At 37.1% G+C, this 8,181-nt stretch overlaps 1 non-coding gene across 1 annotated transcript; it reads left to right on the plus strand.

The window, feature by feature from the left end:
* Nucleotides 1-2,445: 2,445 nt before the first annotated feature.
* Nucleotides 2,446-2,553, plus strand: LOC148544588 (small nucleolar RNA R71). The gene has a single exon (XR_015902057.1). It is a non-coding gene; the product is annotated as a small nucleolar RNA R71 (small nucleolar RNA).
* The last annotated feature ends 5,628 nt before the right edge of the window (nt 2,554-8,181 follow it).

Below are 8,181 nucleotides of genomic sequence, written 5' to 3' on the forward strand. Positions count from 1 at the left end.
CTATTAGTTAGATTTTGTTCCTCTTGGCCTAGGTAGAGTAATTAGTGACACTTGAGTTATCTAATTCCTTTGTTGATTGATAATTGGAGAGATTGCTAATTGGTTTGGAGTGCACTAAAGCTAGTCTTTCCTTGGGAGTTGGCTAGGACTTGTGGCTCAAGTCAATTCATCCACTTGACTTTCCTTTCTTTAGTAAGGGTTAACTAAGTGGTAGCAATGAACAACTCTCATCACAATTGAGAAGGATAACTAGGATAGGACTTCTAGTTCTCATATCTTGCCAAGAGCTTTGTTAGTTGTTAGTTTATTTTCTTTGCCATTTATATTTCTTGTCCAAAAGCTTAAAAACCCCAAATATAATTCACAACCAATAACAAGACACTTCATTACAATTCCTAGGGAGAACGACCCGAGGTCCAATACTTCGGTTTATAAATTTAGGGGTTTGTTTTAGTGACAAACAACTTTTTGTATGAAAGGATTAGTGATTGGTTTAGAAACTATACTTGCAACGAGAATTTATTTGTGAATTCTAAACCGTCAAAAATCCATTCGTCAAGATGCTCCTCCAGGGTGTGATTTTTCTTCTGCTGTTTTTGATTCCGTTTTCAATTTTTCTATTTATTTTGTGACTCCACATGATCATGAACCTAAGAAAACATGAAAAACACTGAAAATAAAAATTAGATAAACATTGGGTTGCCTCCCAACAAGCGCTTCTTTAATGTCAATAGCTTGACAGTGGGCTCTCATGGAGCCTCACAGATGTGCAGAGTTTTGTTGAGACTCTCCAACACCAAACTTAGAGTTTGGATATGGGAGTTCAACACCAAACTTAGAGTTTGGTTGTGGCCTCCCAACACCAAACTTAGAGTTTGACTGTGGGGGCTCTAGTTGACTCTGCTTTGAGAGAAGCTTTTCATGCTTCCTCTCCATGGTTGCAGAGGGAGATTCTTGAGTTTTAAACACAAGGGAGTCCTCCTTCCATTGAAGGACTATTTCACCTCTATCAACATCAATCACAGCTCTTGCTGTGGCCAGGAAAGGTCTTCCTAGGATGATGGATTCATCCTTTTCCTTTCCAGTATCCAGGACTATGAAATCAACAGGGATGTAAAGGCCTTCAACCTTTACTAACACGTCCTCTACTTGTCCATAAGCCTGTTTTCTTGAACTATCTGCCATCTCTGATGAGATTTTAGTAGCTTGCACCCCATAGATTCCCAGTTTCTCTATTACGGAGAGGGGCATGAGGTTTATTCCTGAACCAAGGTCACACAGGGCCTTAAAGATCATGGTGCCTATGGTACAAGGTATTATGAACTTTCCAGGATCCTGTCTCTTCTGAGGCAATGTTAGTTGATCCAGATCACTTAGTTCATTGATGAACAAGGGAGGTTCAACTTCCCAAGCATCAATGCCAAATAATTTGGCATTCAGCTTCATGATTGCACCAAGAAACTTGGCAGTTTGCTCTTCCGTAACATCCTCATTCTCTTCTGAAGAGGAATACTCATCAGAGCTCATGAAGGGCATAAGGAGGTTCAATGGGATCTCTATGGTCTCTAGATGAGCCTCAGAGTCCTTTGGTTCCTCAGGGGGAAGCTCCTTATTGATCACTGGACGTCCCAGGAGGTCTTCCTCCTTGGGATTCACGTCCTCTCCTTCCCTTACAGGTTCGGCCATGGTGCTTATGTCAATGGCCTTGCACTCTCCTTTTGGATTCTCTTCTGTATTGCTTGGGAGAGTACTAGGAGGGATTTCAGTGATCCTTTTACTCAGCTGGCCCACTTGTGCTTCCAGATTTCTAATGGAAGACCTTATTTCATTCATGAAACTTACAGTGGCCTTAGACAGATCAGAGACTAAGTTTACCAAATTAGAAGTATTTTGTTCAGAGTTCTCTATCTGTTGCTGAGTTGATGATGGAAAAGGCTTACTATTGCTAAACCTGTTTCTTCCACCATTATTAAAGCCTTGTTGAGGCTTTTGATCCTTCCATGAGAAATTTGGATGATTTCTCCATGTTGAGTTATAGGTGTTTCCATAAGGTTCACCTAAGTAATTTACCTCTGCTATTGCAGGGTTCTCAGGATCATAAGCTTCTTCTTCATAAGAAGCCTCTTGAGTACTGTTGGATGCAGCTTGCATTCCATGCAGACTCTGAGAGATCATATTGACTTGCTGAGTCAATATTTTATTCTGAGCCAATATGGCATTCAGAGTATCAACTTCAAGAACTCCCTTCTTCATAGGCGTCCCATTGCTCACAGGATTCCTTTCAGAAGTGTACATGAACTGGTTATTAGCAACCATGTCAATGAGTTCTTGAGCTTCTGCAGGCGTTTTCTTTAGGTGAATGGATCCACCTGCAGAAGTGTCCAGTGACATCTTTGATAGCTCAGATAAACCATCATAGAATATATCCAAGATGGTCCATTCTGAAAGCATGTCAGAAGGACACTTTTTGGTCAACTGTTTGTATCTTTCCCAAGCTTCATAGAGGGATTCACCTTCTTTCTGTCTGAAGGTTTGAACATCATCTCTAAGCTTGCTCAGCTTTTGAGGAGGAAAGTACTTGGCTAAGAAAGCCGTGACCAGCTTATCCCAAGAGTTCAGGCTGTCTTTGGGTTGAGAATCCAACCATAATCTAGCTCTGTCTCTTACAGCAAAAGGGAAAAGCATGAGCCTGTAGACTTCAGGATCTACTCCATTAGTCTTAACAGTATCACATATCTGTAAGAATTCAGTTAAGAACTGAAAAGGATCTTCAGATGGAAGTCCATAAAACTTGCAGTTCTGCTGCATCAGAGAAACTAATTGAGGTTTCAGCTCAAAGTTGTTTGCTCCAATGGCAGGAATGGAGATGCTTCTTCCATGTAGATTGGAATTAGGTGCAGTAAAGTCACCAAGCATCTTCCTTACATTATTATTATTTTTGGCTGCCATCTCCTTTTCCTGTTCGAAAATTTCTGAAAGGTTATCTCTGGATTGTTGTATTTTAGCTTTTCTTAATTTTCTCTTCAGAGTCCTTTCAGGTTCTGGATCTGCTTCCACAAGAATGTTCTTATCCTTGCTCCTGCTCATATGACAAAGAAGAAGGCTCAGAAAAATAATAATAATAATAATAGAGATCCTTTATACCACAGTATAGGGATCCCTGTGTGAGTAGAAGAAGAGGGGGAGACAAAGAATGTAATATAATGGAAGAAACACAACTGTGAGGAGGCTAGATATGTGAGATAAGATGTTAGGATATGAATGAATAAATAGAATAAGATGGGAGAGGGAGAATTTTAGAAAATATTTTTGAAAAAGAGTTAGTGATTTTCGAAAATGGTTTTTGAAAATTGTTAGTATTTTTTTGAAAAATTTTTAAAATTAAAAATAAAAATAAGAATAATTAGTTAATTAAAAAGAAATTTTTGAAAAAGAGGGAAGATATTTTCGAAAATTAGAGAGAGAGAGAGAGTTAGTTAGTTAGTTAGTTGAAACAAATTTTGAAAAGATAAGAAGTTAGGAGGTTAGGAAAGATATTTTGAAAAGATATTTTTGAAAAAGATAAGATGAGAAGATATTTTTTAAAAGATATGATAGAAATTAGTTTTTGAAAAAAAGATTTGATTTTTAAAATCACAATTAATGACTTGATTCACAAGAAATCACAAGATATGATTTTAGAACTCAAAGTTTGAATCTTTCTTAACAAGCAAGTAACAAACTTCAAATTTTTGAATCAAAACATTAATTGATTATGTTATTTTCGAAAATTTGGTATAAAAATAAGAAAAAGATTTTTGAAAAATATTTTTGGAATTTTCGAAAATAACTAAGACTTTTGAAAAAGATTTGATTTTTGAAAAAGATTTTGAAAAAGATAAGATTTTCAAATTGAAAATTTGATTTGACTCATAAGAAACAACTTGATTTTAAAATTTTTTGAAAAAGTCAATCCAAATTTTCGAATTTGATGAGAGAAAAAGGGAAAGATATTTTTTTTATTTTTGAAATTTTTATGAAAAACATGAAAATTATGCAATGCATGAAACTTTTAGATCAAAACAATGAATGCATGCAAGAATGCTATGAATGTCAAGATGAACACCAAGAACACTATGAATGTCAAGATGAACATCATAGACACAATTTTGAAAAATTTTTAATGCAAAGAAAACATGCAAGACACCAAACTTAGAATTCTTTAATGCTTACGCACTAAGAATTCAAGAATGCATATGATAAACATGAAAAGACACAAAACAAAAAATCATCAAGATCAAACAAGAAGACTTACCAAGAACAACTTGAAGATCATGAAGAACACCATGAATGCATGAAATTTTCGAAAAATACAAGATGCACATGCAAGTGACACCAAACTTATGATATGACTAAAGACTCAAACAAGAAACACAAAATATTTTTTGATTTTTATGATTTTCTAATTTTTTTTGGATTTTTTTTTCGAAAATTATATGAAAAAGAAAAAATAAGGATTCCAAAATTTTTAACATGAATTCCAGGAATCTTGCTTTCTTAGTCTAAAGCTTCAGTCCAGGAATTAGACATGGCTCACTAGCCAGCCAAGCTTTCAATGAAAGCTTCGGTCCAAAACACTAGACATGGCCAATGGCCAGCCAAGCTTCAGCATGTAATTCAGACATGACACGCCTGACATACTCATTCCCAAAGGAATTAGACATGGCTTTACAGCCAGCCAGGCTTCAACATGCTTCATGAAACACTAGAATTCATTCTTAAAAATTTTGAATAAAACTTTTGAAAACATTTTTATATTATTTTCGAAAACAGATGAGAAAATTTTAGTAATATTTTTGAAAATTTTTTTTTTTGAAAATAAAATAAAAAGAAAATTACCTAATCTGAGCAACAAGATGAACCGTCAGTTGTCCAAACTCGAACAATCCCCGGCAACGGCGCCAAAAACTTGGTGCACGAAATTGTGATGTCCAGGCTCAAACAATCCCTGGCAACGTGAGCAACTTGGTACACGTAATTGTGATTACACTTTAATTATGTAAAATTCATGGCTCTTTCTTTCCCTGGCAATGGCGCCAAGAACATGGTGCCAATACCATGGTTCACAACTTCGATACAACTAACCAGCAAGTGCACTGGGTCGTCCAAGTAATACCTTACGTGAGTAAGGGTCGAATCCCACGGAGATTGTTGGTATGAAGCAAGCTATGGTCACCTTGCAAATCTCAGTCAGGCAGATATAAATTGATAATGATGTTTTCGAATAATAAATAATAGACTAGGGATAGAGGTACTTATGTAATTCATTGGTAGGAATTTCAGATAAGCGAATGGAGATGCTTTTCGTTCCTCTGAACCTCTGCTTTCCTGCTATCTTCATTCAATCAGTCTTACTCCTTTCCATGGCTGGCTTTATGTGATACATCACCACTGTCAATGGCTACTTTCGGTCATCTCTCGGGAAAATGATCCAATGCCCTGTCACGGCATGGCTAATCGTCTGGAGGCATCACCCTTGCCAATGGCTTCATCTTATCCTCTCAGTGAATAATATGCTCACGCACCCTGTCACAGCACAGCTATTCATCTGTCGGTTCTCGATCATGCTGGAATAGGATTTACTATCCTTTTGCGTCTGTCACTAACGCCCTGCAATTGCGAGTTAGGAGCTCGTCACAGTCATTCAATCATTGAATTCTACTCGGAATACCACAGACAAGGTTTAGACCTTCCGGATTCTCTTGAATGCCGCCATCATTCTAGCTTACGCCACGAAGATTCTGGTTAGGAGATCTAAGAGATATTCATTCTAGCTTATTTCATGTAGAACGGAAGTGTTTGTCAGGCACGTGTTCATAGGGGATAATGGTGATGAGCGTCACACATAATCATCACCTTCATCACGTTCTTGGGTGCAAATGGATATCTTAGAAGCGAAATAAGAAGAATTGAATAGAAAACAGTAGTACTTTACATTGATCTTTGAGGAACAGCAGAGCTCCACACCTTAATCTATGGAGTGTAGAAACTCTACCGTTAAGAATACATAAGTGAAGGTCCAGGCATGGCCGAGATGGCCAGCCCCCTAAAACGTGATCAAAGGATCATAAGGTAATCCAAAGATGTCAAATACAATAGTAAGAGGTCCTATTTATAATAAACTAGCTACTAGGGTTTACATGAGTAAGTAATTGATGCATAAATCCACTTCCGGGGCCCACTTGGTGTGTGCTTGGGCTGGGCTTAAGTGTTGCACGTGTAGGGGTCCTTCTTGGAGTTGAACGCCAGCTTTTGTGCCAGTTTGGGCGTTCAACTCTGGTTTTGGCTCCTTTTCTGGCGCTGGACGCCAGGTTTGGGTAGAAAGCTGGCGTTGAACGCCAGTTTACGTCGTCTATTCTTGGCCAAAGTATGGACTATTATATATTTCTGGAAAGCCCCGGATGTCTACTTTCCAACGCAATTGGAAGCGTGCCATTTCAAGTTCTGTAGCTCCAGAAAATCCACTTTGAGTGCAGGGAGGTCAGAATCCAACAGCATCAGCAGTCCTTTTTCAACCTCTGAATCTGATTTCTGCTCAAGTCCCTCAATTTCAGCCAGAAAATACCTGAAATCACAGAAAAACACACAAACTCATAGTAAAGTCCAGAAATGTGAATTTAACATAAAAACTAATGAAAACATCCCTAAAAGTAACTAGATCCTACTAAAAACATACTAAAAACAATGTCAAAAAGCGTATAAATTATCCGCTCATCAGAAGCAAAGGTAAGTCAAGGGACTAATTAGTTTGACCTTTGAATCCTATTTATTTCCTAGGAAAAAGTTGGGATTATTGAAGTTCAGATCAATTAGCAAGATAACGATTATCAATTATGCTTAGTTCGATAATGTTGAGTCACTGATTTCTTAACCAAGACCAAAAGGGGAAAAAGTAAATTGCTGAAATAATAAAAGTGTCCTTAGATAGGAAGCAATGGCAACTTAAATCAAAGAGAACAATCATAAACTGAAAAATACCTTAAATATCATTAATTCAAATAGAAATCTGTAACATGAAATAATTCATAATTTAAATTATAATAATCAATTTAAATTTTGGAATCAAATAAATAAAAGTAAAATTGAAATAAAAGAACATTAAAACCTGGATCCAGAGTTACTCCCAAAACAAGAAGTCCTAAATCCTAAGAGAGAGAGAGAATCTCTCTCTAAACTAAATCTAAATCATGAAAACTAGAAATTGGCGAGCTCTCTTTTGAATGGATGCATTCCTCCACTTTATAACCTCTAATCTATGCTTTCTGTACTTGGATCTGGGCCAAAAAGGGCTTCAAAAATTGCTGGGGGCGTATTCTGTAAATTCTGATACGTGGCCTCTGTCACGCGGTCGCGTCATCTAGAGTTTTTCCTTTCCACGTGGTCACGTCAGTCACGCGTCCGCGTCGTGGGTGTTCTACTCAAGGCGCGCGGTCGCGTCAGTCATGTGGCCGCGTCGCTGCTTCTTTGCTTCTGGCACGCGATCGCGTCGTCCATGCGATCGCGTGGATACCAGTTTCCTTAAAGCTCCGTTTTGCCTTCTCCTTCCATTTTTGTATGTTTCCTATTTTCATCCTTTAAGTCATTCAGCCTTAGGAAACCTGAAGCTACTCAACACACTAATCACGGCATCGAATGGAAATAAAGGTAATTAAAATAATTAATTTTTTTAAAGCTTAGGAAACATGTTTTTCACAATATGACATAATAAGGAAGGGAAAGTAAAACCATGCAATTAATGTGAATAAGTAGGTGAAGAGTTGAATAAATCACTCTAATTAAGCACAAAAGAACTCATGAAATATGGGTTTATCAGCCTCCCCACACTTAAACACTAGCATGTCCTCATGCTAAATCCAAGGTAAATAATTAAGGTTAAAGTAATGGAATGTTATGAAATGCAACCTATGCTAAATGCATCTACCTAATGAGTCATGCAATTCTAATTCATCCACTCATATATAAAGCCTACATGTAGTCAAATTATTTCACATTCTCAATATATGGCTAACCCTCAAATAATAAAGCATTTTTGTTTTGCAAATGAGATGAGAGAAAAAAACTTGCAAGACAATCAGAGATAAATGTTTAATGAGCTTTTGAACCCTCACTGGATTTTGTGTTTTCTCTCTAATCACTCAGTGT

Source organism: Arachis ipaensis, chromosome B9 (genome assembly GCF_059453495.1).
Source record: "Arachis ipaensis isolate K30076 ecotype BB chromosome B9, ASM5945349v1, whole genome shotgun sequence".
NCBI lineage: Eukaryota > Viridiplantae > Streptophyta > Magnoliopsida > Fabales > Fabaceae > Arachis > Arachis ipaensis.